The 12,285-nt window shown below is 40.6% G+C and overlaps 1 pseudogene; it reads left to right on the top strand.

The window, feature by feature from the left end:
• The first annotated feature begins 4,591 nt into the window (after positions 1–4,591).
• Positions 4,592–5,960, top strand: LOC133423316 (alpha-1,6-mannosyl-glycoprotein 2-beta-N-acetylglucosaminyltransferase-like; annotated as a pseudogene).
• The last annotated feature ends 6,325 nt before the right edge of the window (positions 5,961–12,285 follow it).

The following is a 12,285-nucleotide window of genomic DNA, read 5'->3' on the forward strand; positions in this document are numbered from 1 at the left end:
TAATAGTAAATATATTCTAAATCTCTGTAGGCTATGAGTGTATATATGGTTTAGAAGTATGAGTATATTATAATGTATGAGTATATTATGATATGTAATATATATTTATACTTCTATATATATATATATACTTCTATGATGTGGATGGTTGGTTACTTAATCTTTTATTTTGGTTCAATTTATTATTTCAGGAATTATAGTGAAGTTTTTCACCCTTTTTGAGTTGGATTATTGTCATCTTTATTGTTATTATATTATTATTATATTATCATCTTTTATATTATCTTTTGTATGTCTATGTGTGGACCCCAGGAAGAATAGTCTTCCCATGGCGAAGACTAATGGGGATCCTTTTTAAATAAACAAATAAATAAATAAATAAACAAATGTCCTCAGGTTTGTGTGAGTCTCATGAAACATTAAACCTGTGGTTTAAAATGAGGGTATATCTACATGCAATCAATTGCATTTATTTGCAAAGATTGCAAGGTCAGTTCATCCCTGTGGGACGTCTCGCGTAACGTGACAGTTGCTGTTTCGTGTGCTTTTGACGGTAGTGTTTAAAGGCCACACATGTAAACTGACAGTTTTAATCAAAATGTGTTTGACAATCTTCCTCATGTCACACACCGGGCCAGTTAGTGACAAAGAGGCAGTCCACACATGAGTCACCAAATTCAAAAGTGTAATTTATTAAAGTAAAAATTAAATCAAAATAAACCAAAAGTATATGTAGGTTTAAATGTAGAGTGTCAGTCATGTATGCTGTGTGTGGGTGAATGAAGTATGCTGAGTGCAAGTGTTGTATGCCGGAGGAAAAAATACTTAGTTCCCCATTGGCAGGTGGAAACCCAGAACCAAGCCCAAGTCTGGGAGCAGCAAGAGAGACAGCAAGAGCAAGCCAGATCAAGCAAGCCAAAGACACACACACACACACACACACACACACACACACACACACACACACACACACACACACACACACACACACACACACAGGTGAGGCCAATTGGGCTGACGACCTGCCACAACTTCCATCCAGGAAGCAGATTGGCCAATCAGGAGGGAGAGGGGCAGGCCGTCACACTCATGATTGAATGTTGGTGTTTTTGCTGCAGGTGTTGAACTACATTATATTGTACAAACAATGGGAATTACATTGCAATCTCACATTTTCTGTGTTGGACTGAGGGAGATTCTCTTTCTGTGGGGGGTTGTGACTGTTTATTTGCTTTGTGAAGGGTTTAAAAATAAAAAGTGACCTTTTGAAACCAAAACTTCTTTTCTGCGTTAAAATTGTAATATACAGTATTGCTGCTTTTCTCTATTTTCCTCTTTTTTGATGACAAAAATGGCTCTTGGAGGGACATGCAATAATTACGCCAAACTTCTTTGAACTCGTCTTTTCTTTTGGCCAAAATGTTCTTCTGCAGATGTGCCATCATAGACAACATGCTGTGATGATCCGTGTGTCTTTTCTCTTTTCCAAAAAAAGGTCTTCCAAACGAAGGGACCAAATGAATTCCAAGCATGTGAAATGTTGAAATGTAATCTTTCATTCACCAAATCTGTACCAGTGCCAAGGCCTTTCCTGATGAGAGCCTTTCTGTTCTTGTTTTACGTCCTCAGGGGCCTGTACTACGAAGCGGGATTTGGGGTTAGCGAGGTAACTTCAGGTTTAACCCTGGGTTTTCAGGACTACGACGGTGGTTCACTTCTTACCGGGGTACATCGCCATGGTAACTTATGCTGAACAGCTAACCTGCTCCGGAGCAGGTTATGTTCGAGATACAGATCGCCGGGTATAAAAGCACCGCCCACTGACCAATCAGCTCTCTTGGAAAATGAATCCAGTGGAGCTCGGTGCGCGGATCGTGAGAGGATCCCTCCGAAGAGAACGCGTATTCAGGGACCGCCAAAACCCCTTTGCTTTCCCTGATGAGTACCTGTATGAACGATACAAAAAAAAAGGAAAAAAAGAAAAAAGAGGTGGAGGAGAAAATAAAAAATAAATCAATCAATGAATAAATAAAACAAATCATCACCCAAAATCCGATGTACAGTCAATCCAAAACTAATACCAATTAAATAAATAAATCAAGAAGAAATCAAAAAGAAGATGCATTTGTAAGGGGATAGCAAAAAAGGGATTTTCAATTTCGTCCCTCGAACATTCTCAGAAGTCACTTTAAAATACTAAATACCCCCCTCCTGAAAAAATAAAAAATTAAATAAAATAAATAAAAAAACCCAATTCTTTGGTACAGCATCAGCACAAGTTATCGGTCAACAACAATATATACAGGACTGTCTCAGAAAATTAGAATATTGTGATTTTCTGTAATGCAATTATAAAAAAACAAAAAAATGTCATCCATTCTGGACTCATTACAAATCAACTGAAATATTGCAAGCCTTTTATTATTTTAATATTGCTGATCATGGTTTACAGTTTAAGATTAAGATTCCCAGAATATTCAAATATATGTTTATATCCCTATGAATTTACGCATTTATACAGTCAGCGATCTTTTGCCAGCTGTCTTTCCTGCATTTTGCAGCTGCAACTGTGTTGCTTTTTGCCTGTATTATATGCCTATACTCATCATATTTCCGTAAAATTATTGTTTGCTCTTCGCTACTGAAATAAGCGGCTCTGACAGCGGACTTCTCCATGCTTGCGATTGGTCATGCGCTGAAAACACCGCCCCTTTTATGTGCACGCGCTCATATCCAGATTGGAGAAACCTGGGTTGATATACCGAGTTGATAACCACCGTCGTGTGACCGCTTAGCGTGATTGCAATTGTTAGTGAATTAGTGAATCTGGTTAGTGAATCTGGATAAGGAAAAGATATCCTGGGTATGTTGAACTTGCTTCGTAGTACAGGCCCCAGGTTTGTGCGAGTCTCATGAAACATTAAAGGAGCTGTATGTAAGAGCAATAATAAAACGAATCATAAATTGACCCCGATATGTCAACAGACATTTAAAAATCATGTTCATTTCAAATACTTATGTCACTGACAACAGCACTCAAGCCAGGATATTCCAGTTTAAAAAGAGGAGTTGCAGCCCTCAACTGATGTTCATGTTGTCATTTTTTGTTTTGGCCTGAAGCTCCACCCTCCACCTATCTCCCAATCACCAAGTCAGTATTGTTTCTGAAGCTCCACCCTCCACCTATCTCCCAATCACCAAGTCAGTATTGTTTCTGAAGCTCCACCCTCCACCTATCTCCCAATCACGAGTTAGTATTGTTTCTGAAGCTCCACCCTCCACCTATCTCCCAATCACCAATTCAGTATTGTTTCTGAAGCTCCACCCTCCACCTATCTCCCAATCACCAAGTCAGTATTGTTTCTGAAGCTCCACCCTCCACCTATCTCCCAATCACCAAGTCAGTATTGTTTCTGAAGCTCCACCCTCCACCTATCTCCCAATCACCAAGTCAGTATTGTTTCTGAAGCTCCACCCTCCACCTATCTCCCAATCACCAAGTCAGTATTGTTTCTGAAGCTCCACCCTCCACCTATCTCCCAATCACCAAGTCAGTATTGTTTCTGAAGCTCCACCCTCCACCTATCTCCCAATCACCAAGTCAGTATTGTTTCGGCATCCGGGTTGCCAGCTCGGCTCTAATTATCGCAGCCATGGCAGCCTACGTTCCTGCTGCATTCTGCAGCCTACCTGGCAACCTCTGATCGGGGGGAGGAGGGGGAGGGTACACGCCGCTCAACAATATTTTGAAAGTGACTGCAGTACCAGTTTTGGACATTTCTTACAGACGGCTCCTTTAAACCTGTGGTTTAAAATGAGGGTATATCTACATGCAATCAATTGCATTTAATTTGCAAAGATTGCAAGGTCAGTTCATCCATGTAGGACGTCTCGCGTAACGTGGCAGTTGCTGTTTCGTGTGCTTTTGACGGTAGTGTTTAAAGGCCACACATGTAAACTGACAGTTTTAATCAAAATGTGACAATCTTCCTCATGATTGAATGTTGGTGTTTTTGCTGCAGGTGTTGACCTACATTATATTGTACAAACAATGGGAATTACATTGCAATGTCACATTTTCTAATGTGACATTGCAAATAATACAAAAGAAAAAAAGAAGAGTTTAAGAAAAACAGGCTGGACGGCATCTCTTTTACCTGAAGCAAAAATATGCAAATAATTAGACAGCAAAAGTGACTCCTTTAAGGCTCTTCCTTCAATGATAAAATGAATAACTATTATAAATAAAATTAATAACAAAAACAGTAAGGCATTTTAAGGGAAATAGCATTGACATTTTAGAAAGAGATTAAAATGAAAGATACTTTGATATATCAGCTAATAATTTTTAGTGGAGATTGGGCTTAGCCTCGGTTACGACCGAGGGAGAGCTGTGATTGGCTGGCTGGGACACATCAGCAGTCCGGGACTCGCACTGCAGTCCTGTCATCCTTTTCTTGCTGTGAACCTTTTGACACACTGCTCAACTTCGCTAAGGTAAGTCACTTTATTCTGTGCTCAAACTCGTGAACTTTCTCTCTGCTTCGTTCAACTTTGGTCCCATTTTTTTCCTCCATAGGTGTTTTAAAAAAAGAAGAGGAAAACACTGGAGCCACAAGTTGTTTTTGTTTAGTTCTTCTTAGGGGAGGTAAAGAAGATGCCGTGTGTCGTGTTTGAGGAAGAGCAGCCTGGTTCAAAGTGTGCTTTTACCGGAGAGAAAATGAGGTTTCGGGTGGTGAATTGGAAACTGCTGGTGCTGCTGGGAGTCGGGTACATGATCCTGACTGTGCTGATATACACACGTGTGTTGATCTCTGTTGGGGACGCCAGAGGAAGTGGAAACCAAGTTTAACTACAGCTCCCTGTCAGAGCTGACCCAGTCTATCTACAGGGCCAATTACAAGCAGCGTGTCCTCAATGCAGACAAGTTCCCCGGAGATCCTCAGCTGGTGCTGGTTGTGCAGGTCCACAACAGGCCCCAGTACCTCAAGCTGCTCATCCGCTCGCTGGAGAGGGCGGCCGAGGTCCACAGCTTCCTCCTGATCTTCAGCCACGACTACTTTTCAGAGGAAATAAACACGATTGTGCAAGGGATAACTTTCTGCAAGGTACTGCAGATTTATTTCCCCTTCAGCACTCAGCTTTATCCCGAAGAGTTTCCTGGGCAGGACCCACGGGACTGCCCTCGAGACATATCCAGAGAGAACGCTCTCAAAACAGGATGCCTCAACGCCGAACACCCTGACTCGTACGGACACTACAGGGAAGCCTTCATCACGCAGACCAAACACCACTGGTGGTGGAAGCTGCACTTCGTGTGGGAGCGAGTGCAGGCCGTGCAGGGCTACAGCGGCTTCACCGTCTTCCTGGAGGAGGACAACTACATCTTACCAGACTTTTTCCATTTTTATAACTCAATGATTGAGTTCACGAAGAAGAGCTGCCCAGACTGCGACATGCTGGCCTTGGGTAACCACAACGCCCTGAATGATTTTACCACCATGTCTGATAAAGTGCTCATCTCCTGGTGGACCAAGCACAACATAGGCATGGCCATCTCCCGGCAGGTGTACTATAAGCTGATGGGCTGCAGCAACGAGTTCTGCACCTATGATGACTACAACTGGGACTGGACGCTGCGGTACCTCTCAGGAACCTGCATCAGGAAGGGCCTGAAGGTGCTGGCGGCGCAGGGCTCCAGGGTGCTGCACACGGGAGACTGTGGACTTCACCATAAGGAGAACTGCAGGCCAGAATGGGCCTCGCAGAAGGTGGAGGAAAACCTTCAGAAGGCAAAGGAGGGCCTCTTTCCTCCGTCCCTCATCCTCAGCGGCACGGAGATGGTGGAGCACAAGGCACATATGAAGAACGGAGGATGGGGAGACATTCGGGATCATATTTTATGCAATAATTACGCCAAACTTCTTTGAACTCGTCTCTTCTTTTGGCCAAAATGTTCTTCTGCAGATGTGCCATCATAGACAACATGCTGTGATGATCCGTGTGTCTTTTCTCTTTTCCAAAAAAAGGTCTTCCAAGCGAAGGGACCAAATGAATTCCAAGCATGTGAAATGTTGAAATGTAATCTTTCATTCACCAAATCTGAACCAGTGCCAAGGCCTTTCCTGATGAGAGCCTTTCTGTTCTTGTTTTATGTCCTAAGTTTTATGTAAAATCCGGACCTAAGGTCATATTTAGAAGAATGTATAAAAAATTCTCTGAGAAGGATTTTATTGAAGATCTAGAAACTGTGAATTGGAAAATTGTTCTGGACTGTTCACATGCAGAGGCTGCACTACTCACTTTTATGGTGTTATTTTCTGCTGTCTGTGATAAACATGCTCCAATCAAGAAGTTGTCTGTTAGATCAGCTAAAGCCCCCTGGATTGACAATGACTTGAGATGCTGGATGAAACAGAGAGATTTACTGAAAAAATCTGCAATTGCATCAAGTAATGCAGACGAGTGGCAAGCTTACCGATCACTTAGAAACAAAATCACTAAAATGAACAGACAAAAGAAAAAACAATACTATCTATCTAAGTTTGTAGAGTGCAAGAATGACAGTAAAAAATTATGGAGAACACTTAAAGACGCTATAGGTATGGATAAAGGTAATAGAACATCTGGATTCATTGAACTAGACGGTGCATATATAACTAAACCATTTGATATAGCAAATTATTTTAATAATTATTTTAACAACAAAGTAAATATAATAAGAAAACATATGGTGCCAAGGTGTGGTAAGCTGTCTGAGTCCATTATTAAAAAAGAAATTATGTTGAATAAAGAATGCATCTTTCAATTCAAAATGATCAACAGGGCAGAGCTTGAAAAACTGATTCTAACAATTAAAAGTGACAAACCCTCTGGTATCGACAACTTGGACGGAAGATTACTCCAGCTGGGAGTTGGAAGTGTAATTGAGCCTATATATCATATATTTAGTTTATGTTTTCATGAATGTGTTTTTCCTCAGTTATGGAAGATAGCAAAGGTAACTCCATTACTTAAAAACGGCAGAGAGCCGTTTTCAGGACCCGACAGCAGGCCAATCAGTATTCTACCTGTCTTGGGCAAACTTTTAGAAGGAATAATATATAAGCAGATTCAGCAGTATTTTGAAGAAAACAGCATCAACTCTGATCTTCAACATGCTTATAAAACAGGATTTTCCACTTGTACAGCTCTAACATCTCTTACTGATGACTGGTTGGAGAGAATTGACGAGAAATTAGTAGTAGGAGCTGTACTGTTAGACTTTAGTGCAGCTTTCGACATTATAGATCATGAATTATTACTTATGAAATTATTAGCTTATAGGTTTAAAGATTCGGCTGTTGATTTTATGAAAAGTTACTTGTCAAACAGAAAACAATGCGTAATGTTTAATGGTTCTCTTTCGAACACTGTAACACTGGAAAGTGGTATTCCGCAAGGGAGTTGCCTCGGACCTCTACTCTATTCCATCTTTGTTAACGACATGCCATATGTACTTAAAAATGCGAGTATGGCGATCTACGCGGATGATACCACGATGTATGTCTCCGCAGATAATATTGAATCTGTCAACAAGTCGCTACAACAAGAGTTGATGCTGGTTTCTAACTGGGTAGAAAAGAACAAACTAAAACTAAATGTCATGAAAACTAAATGTATTGTTATTGGTTCTAAACATGCCCTGAGGTCTGATCCTAGGTTGTGTATTTCTGTGCAAGGTGTTGCCATTGAACAGGTCAAAAAAGCCAAACTGTTGGGAGTGACTGTTGATGAAACATTATCTTGGTCTAATCATATTAAAGGTATTGTGACATCATTTTTAACATGCTTTTAACACTATTAAAAGTCTTGGCCAACATCCCTCAAATGTGTCTAAAAGAGTGTAGCAAGAAAAACTTCACTCTAGTACTCTTTTCCTGGCTTTTTATTACAGTGTTTTTTTGCGCCGTGCAAAATGCTTCCTTTCCCCCCTTTCCTGTCAATCATTGCTCCGCTCCTCCTCCAAACCTCCTCCTCCTCCAGCCATACGCTCACAGCGGCGTCGGAGAGAGCCGGGAGCAACAGGCGAAGCATGCACGGAAAAGCAGCAGGGCGAACCACAGCAAACAATCATAAAAATAAAGGCATGTAAATAAAGTGTCCCCTTATCTTAAGTCCAGTCAGTGGCCGCGGGTCTTCTTAGCAGTTTTCCTCCGGTGATTAGAACAGAAGAGGCTGTAAACAGCTCCGTGTTAAGCCTGATTTATGGTTCCGCGTTAAATCGACGCAGAGCCTACGCCGTAGGGTTCAGCGTACGGTGCGCGTCGCCGCGTAACCCTTCGCCGTAGGTTCTGCGTCGGTGTAACGCGGAACCATAAATCAGCCTTTATGGTGCACTGGAGAGGAGAGGAGGCAGGGAGCTGGGTGGAGGGGGCGGTGATTTAGCGGATCGTTACGTAACGATTCGCCACCAAACCGCATGCGCCGTTTTTGCGTAGTTATGCGGAAAATCCCAGAAAGCACACAATACACTGAATGTTAAAAGTTCGTTGTTTTTTGGGTGTAATTGATGTCAAGACACCCAACAAAACACAAAAAATCAAGAAAAATGTGTTTTTCATGTCACAATCCCTTTAATAATATTGTATCTAAAATGAGTAGAAACATCTCTAATATTAGAAGAAACTCCTATTTGCTGAATGAAACAACTATCAAATTATTAATTCAAGCTCTAGTCTTGTCTCATCTTGACTACTGCTCAACAGTTTGGTCCTGTGCCTCCAAACAAGCACTTGTAAAACTCCAGCTCACTCAGAACAGAGCGGCACGCCTTGCTCTCCGCTGCTCTATCCGAAGCAATGTTGAGAGCATGCATGCTGAGCTGTCTTGGATGATGGTGGAGGATCGACTAGCATGCAGCCTGATTATGTTTTTAAAGAATATCTGTATACTACGCAAACCTGGCTTCTTGTTTATGCAACTTCTACCAACAAATAATAGACACAGCTATGAAACCAGAATGGCCCTAGGTAATCACTTTTCTCTGCCTATGCCCAGAACCAATGCTTTGAAAAAAACAGTAATGTATAGAGCAGTCACACACTGGAACCATCTCCCCCCATGTATAGTTGCAATAAACAAGATGTCAGGTTTTAAAAGAAGACTGAAGCAGGCTGTAATTCAGAAGGAAGTTATGATCTCTCCGAGATATATATTGTGATTATAGTGCAAATTGTATGTATATTATAAATTAATAGTAAATATATTCTAAATCTCTGTAGGCTATGAGTGTATATATGGTTTAGAAGTATGAGTATATTATAATGTATGAGTATATTATGATATGTAATATATATTTATACTTCTATATATATATATATACTTCTATGATGTGGATGGTTGGTTACTTAATCTTTTATTTTGGTTCAATTTATTATTTCAGGAATTATAGTGAAGTTTTTCACCCTTTTTGAGTTGGATTATTGTCATCTTTATTGTTATTACATTATTATTATATTATCATCTTTTATATTATCTTTTGTATGTCTATGTGTGGACCCCAGGAAGAATAGTCTTCCCATGGCGAAGACTAATGGGGATCCTTTTTAAATAATCAAATAAATAAATAAATAAACAAATGTCCTCAGGTTTGTGTGAGTCTCATGAAACATTAAACCTGTGGTTTAAAATGAGGGTATATCTACATGCAATCAATTGCATTTATTTGCAAAGATTGCAAGGTCAGTTCATCCCTGTGGGACGTCTTGCGTAACGTGACAGTTGCTGTTTCGTGTGCTTTTGACGGTAGTGTTTAAAGGCCACACATGTAAACTGACAGTTTTAATCAAAATGTTTTTGACAATCTTCCTCATGTCACACACCGGGCCAGTTAGTGACAAAGAGGCAGTCCACACATGAGTCACCAAATTCAAAAATGTAATTTATTAAAGTAAAAATTAAATCAAAATAAACCAAAAGTATATGTAGGTTTAAATGTAGAGTGTCAGTCATGTATGCTGTGTGTGGGTGAATGAAGTATGCTGGGTGCAAGTGTTGTATGCCGGAGGAAAAAATACTTAGTTCCCCATTGGCAGGTGAAAACCCAGAACCAAGCCCAAGTCTGGGAGCAGCAAGAGAGACAGCAAGAGCAAGCCAGATCAAGCAAGCCAAAGACACACACACACACACACACACACACACACACACACACACACACACACACACACACACACACACACACACACACACACACACACACACACACACACACACACACACACACACACACACACACACACACAGGTGAGGCCAATTGGGCTGACGACCTGCCACAACTTCCATCCAGGAAGCAGATTGGCCAATCAGGAGGGAGAGGGGCGGGCCGTCACACTCATGATTGAATGTTGGTGTTTTTGCTGCAGGTGTTGAACTACATTATATTGTACAAACAATGGGAATTACATTGCAATCTCACATTTTCTGTGTTGGACTGAGGGAGATTCTCTTTCTGTGGGGGGTTGTGACTGTTTATTTGCTTTGTGAAGGGTTTAAAAATAAAAAGTGACCTTTTGAAACCAAAACTTCTTTTCTGCGTTAAAATCGTAATATACAGTATTGCTGCTTTTCTCTATTTTCCTCTTTTTTGATGACAAAAATGGCTCTTGGAGGGACATGCAATAATTACGCCAAACTTCTTTGAACTCGTCTTTTCTTTTGGCCAAAATGTTCTTCTGCAGATGTGCCATCATAGACAACATGCTGTGATGATCTGTGTGTCTTTTCTCTTTTCCAAAAAAAGGTCTTCCAAACGAAGGGACCAAATGAATTCCAAGCATGTGAAATGTTGAAATGTAATCTTTCATTCACCAAATCTGTACCAGTGCCAAGGCCTTTCCTGATGAGAGCCTTTCTGTTCTTGTTTTACGTCCTCAGGGGCCTGTACTACGAAGCGGGATTTGGGGTTAGCGAGGTAACTTCAGGTTTAACCCTGGGTTTTCAGGACTACGACGGTGGTTCACTTCTCACCGGGGTACATCGCCATGGTAACTTATGCTGAACCGCTAACCTGCTCCGGAGCAGGTTATGTTCGAGATACAGATCGCCGGGTGTAAAAGCACCGCCCACTGACCAATCAGCTCTCTTGGAAAATGAATCCAGTGGAGCTCGGTGCGCGGATCGTGAGAGGATCCCTCCGAAGAGAATGCGTATTCAGGGACCGCCAAAACCCCTTTGCTTTCCCTGATGAGTACCTGTAAGAACGATACAAAAAAAAGGAAAAAAAGAAAAAAGAGGTGGAGGAGAAAATAAAAAATAAATCAATCAATGAATAAATAAAACAAATCATCACCCAAAATCCAATGTACAGTCAATCCAAAACTAATACCAATTAAATAAATAAATCAAGAAGAAATCAAAAAGAAGATGCATTTGTAAGGGGATAGCAAAAAAGGGATTTTCAATTTCGTCCCTCGAACATTCTCAGAAGTCACTTTAAAATACTAAATACCCCCCTCCTGAAAAAATAAAAAATTAAATAAAATAAATAAAAAAACCCAATTCTTTGGTACAGCATCAGCACAAGTTATCGGTCAACAACAATATATACAGACTGTCTCAGAAAATTAGAATATTGTGATTTTCTGTAATGCAATTACAAAAACAAAAAAATGTCATCCATTCTGGATTCATTACAAATCAACTGAAATATTGCAAGCCTTTTATTATTTTAATATTGCTGATCATGGTTTACAGTTTAAGATTAAGATTCCCAGAATATTCAAATATATGTTTATATCCCTATGAATTTACGAATTTATACAGTCAGCGATCTTTTGCCAGCTGTCTTTCCTGCATTTTGCAGCTGCAACTGTGTTGCTTTTTGCCTGTATTATATGCCTATACTCATCATATTTCCGTAAAATTATTGTTTGCTCTTCGCTACTGAAATAAGCGGCTCTGACAGCGGACTTCTCCATGCTTGCGATTGGTCATGCGCTGAAAACACCGCCCCTTTTATGTGCACGCGCTCATATCCAGATTGGAGAAACCTGGGTTGATATACCGAGTTGATAACCACCGTCGTGTGACCGCTTAGCGTGATTGCAATTGTCCGGGTTAGTGAATCTGGATAAGGAAAAGATATCCTGGGTATGTTGAACTTGCTTCGTAGTACAGGCCCCAGGTTTGTGCGAGTCTCATGAAACATTAAAGGAGCTGTATGTAAGAGCAATAATAAAACGAATCATAAATTGACCCCGATATGTCAACAGACATTTAAAAATAATGTTCATTTCAAATACTTAT

This window comes from Cololabis saira, chromosome 22, assembly GCF_033807715.1.
Source record: "Cololabis saira isolate AMF1-May2022 chromosome 22, fColSai1.1, whole genome shotgun sequence".
Taxonomy (NCBI): domain Eukaryota; kingdom Metazoa; phylum Chordata; class Actinopteri; order Beloniformes; family Belonidae; genus Cololabis; species Cololabis saira.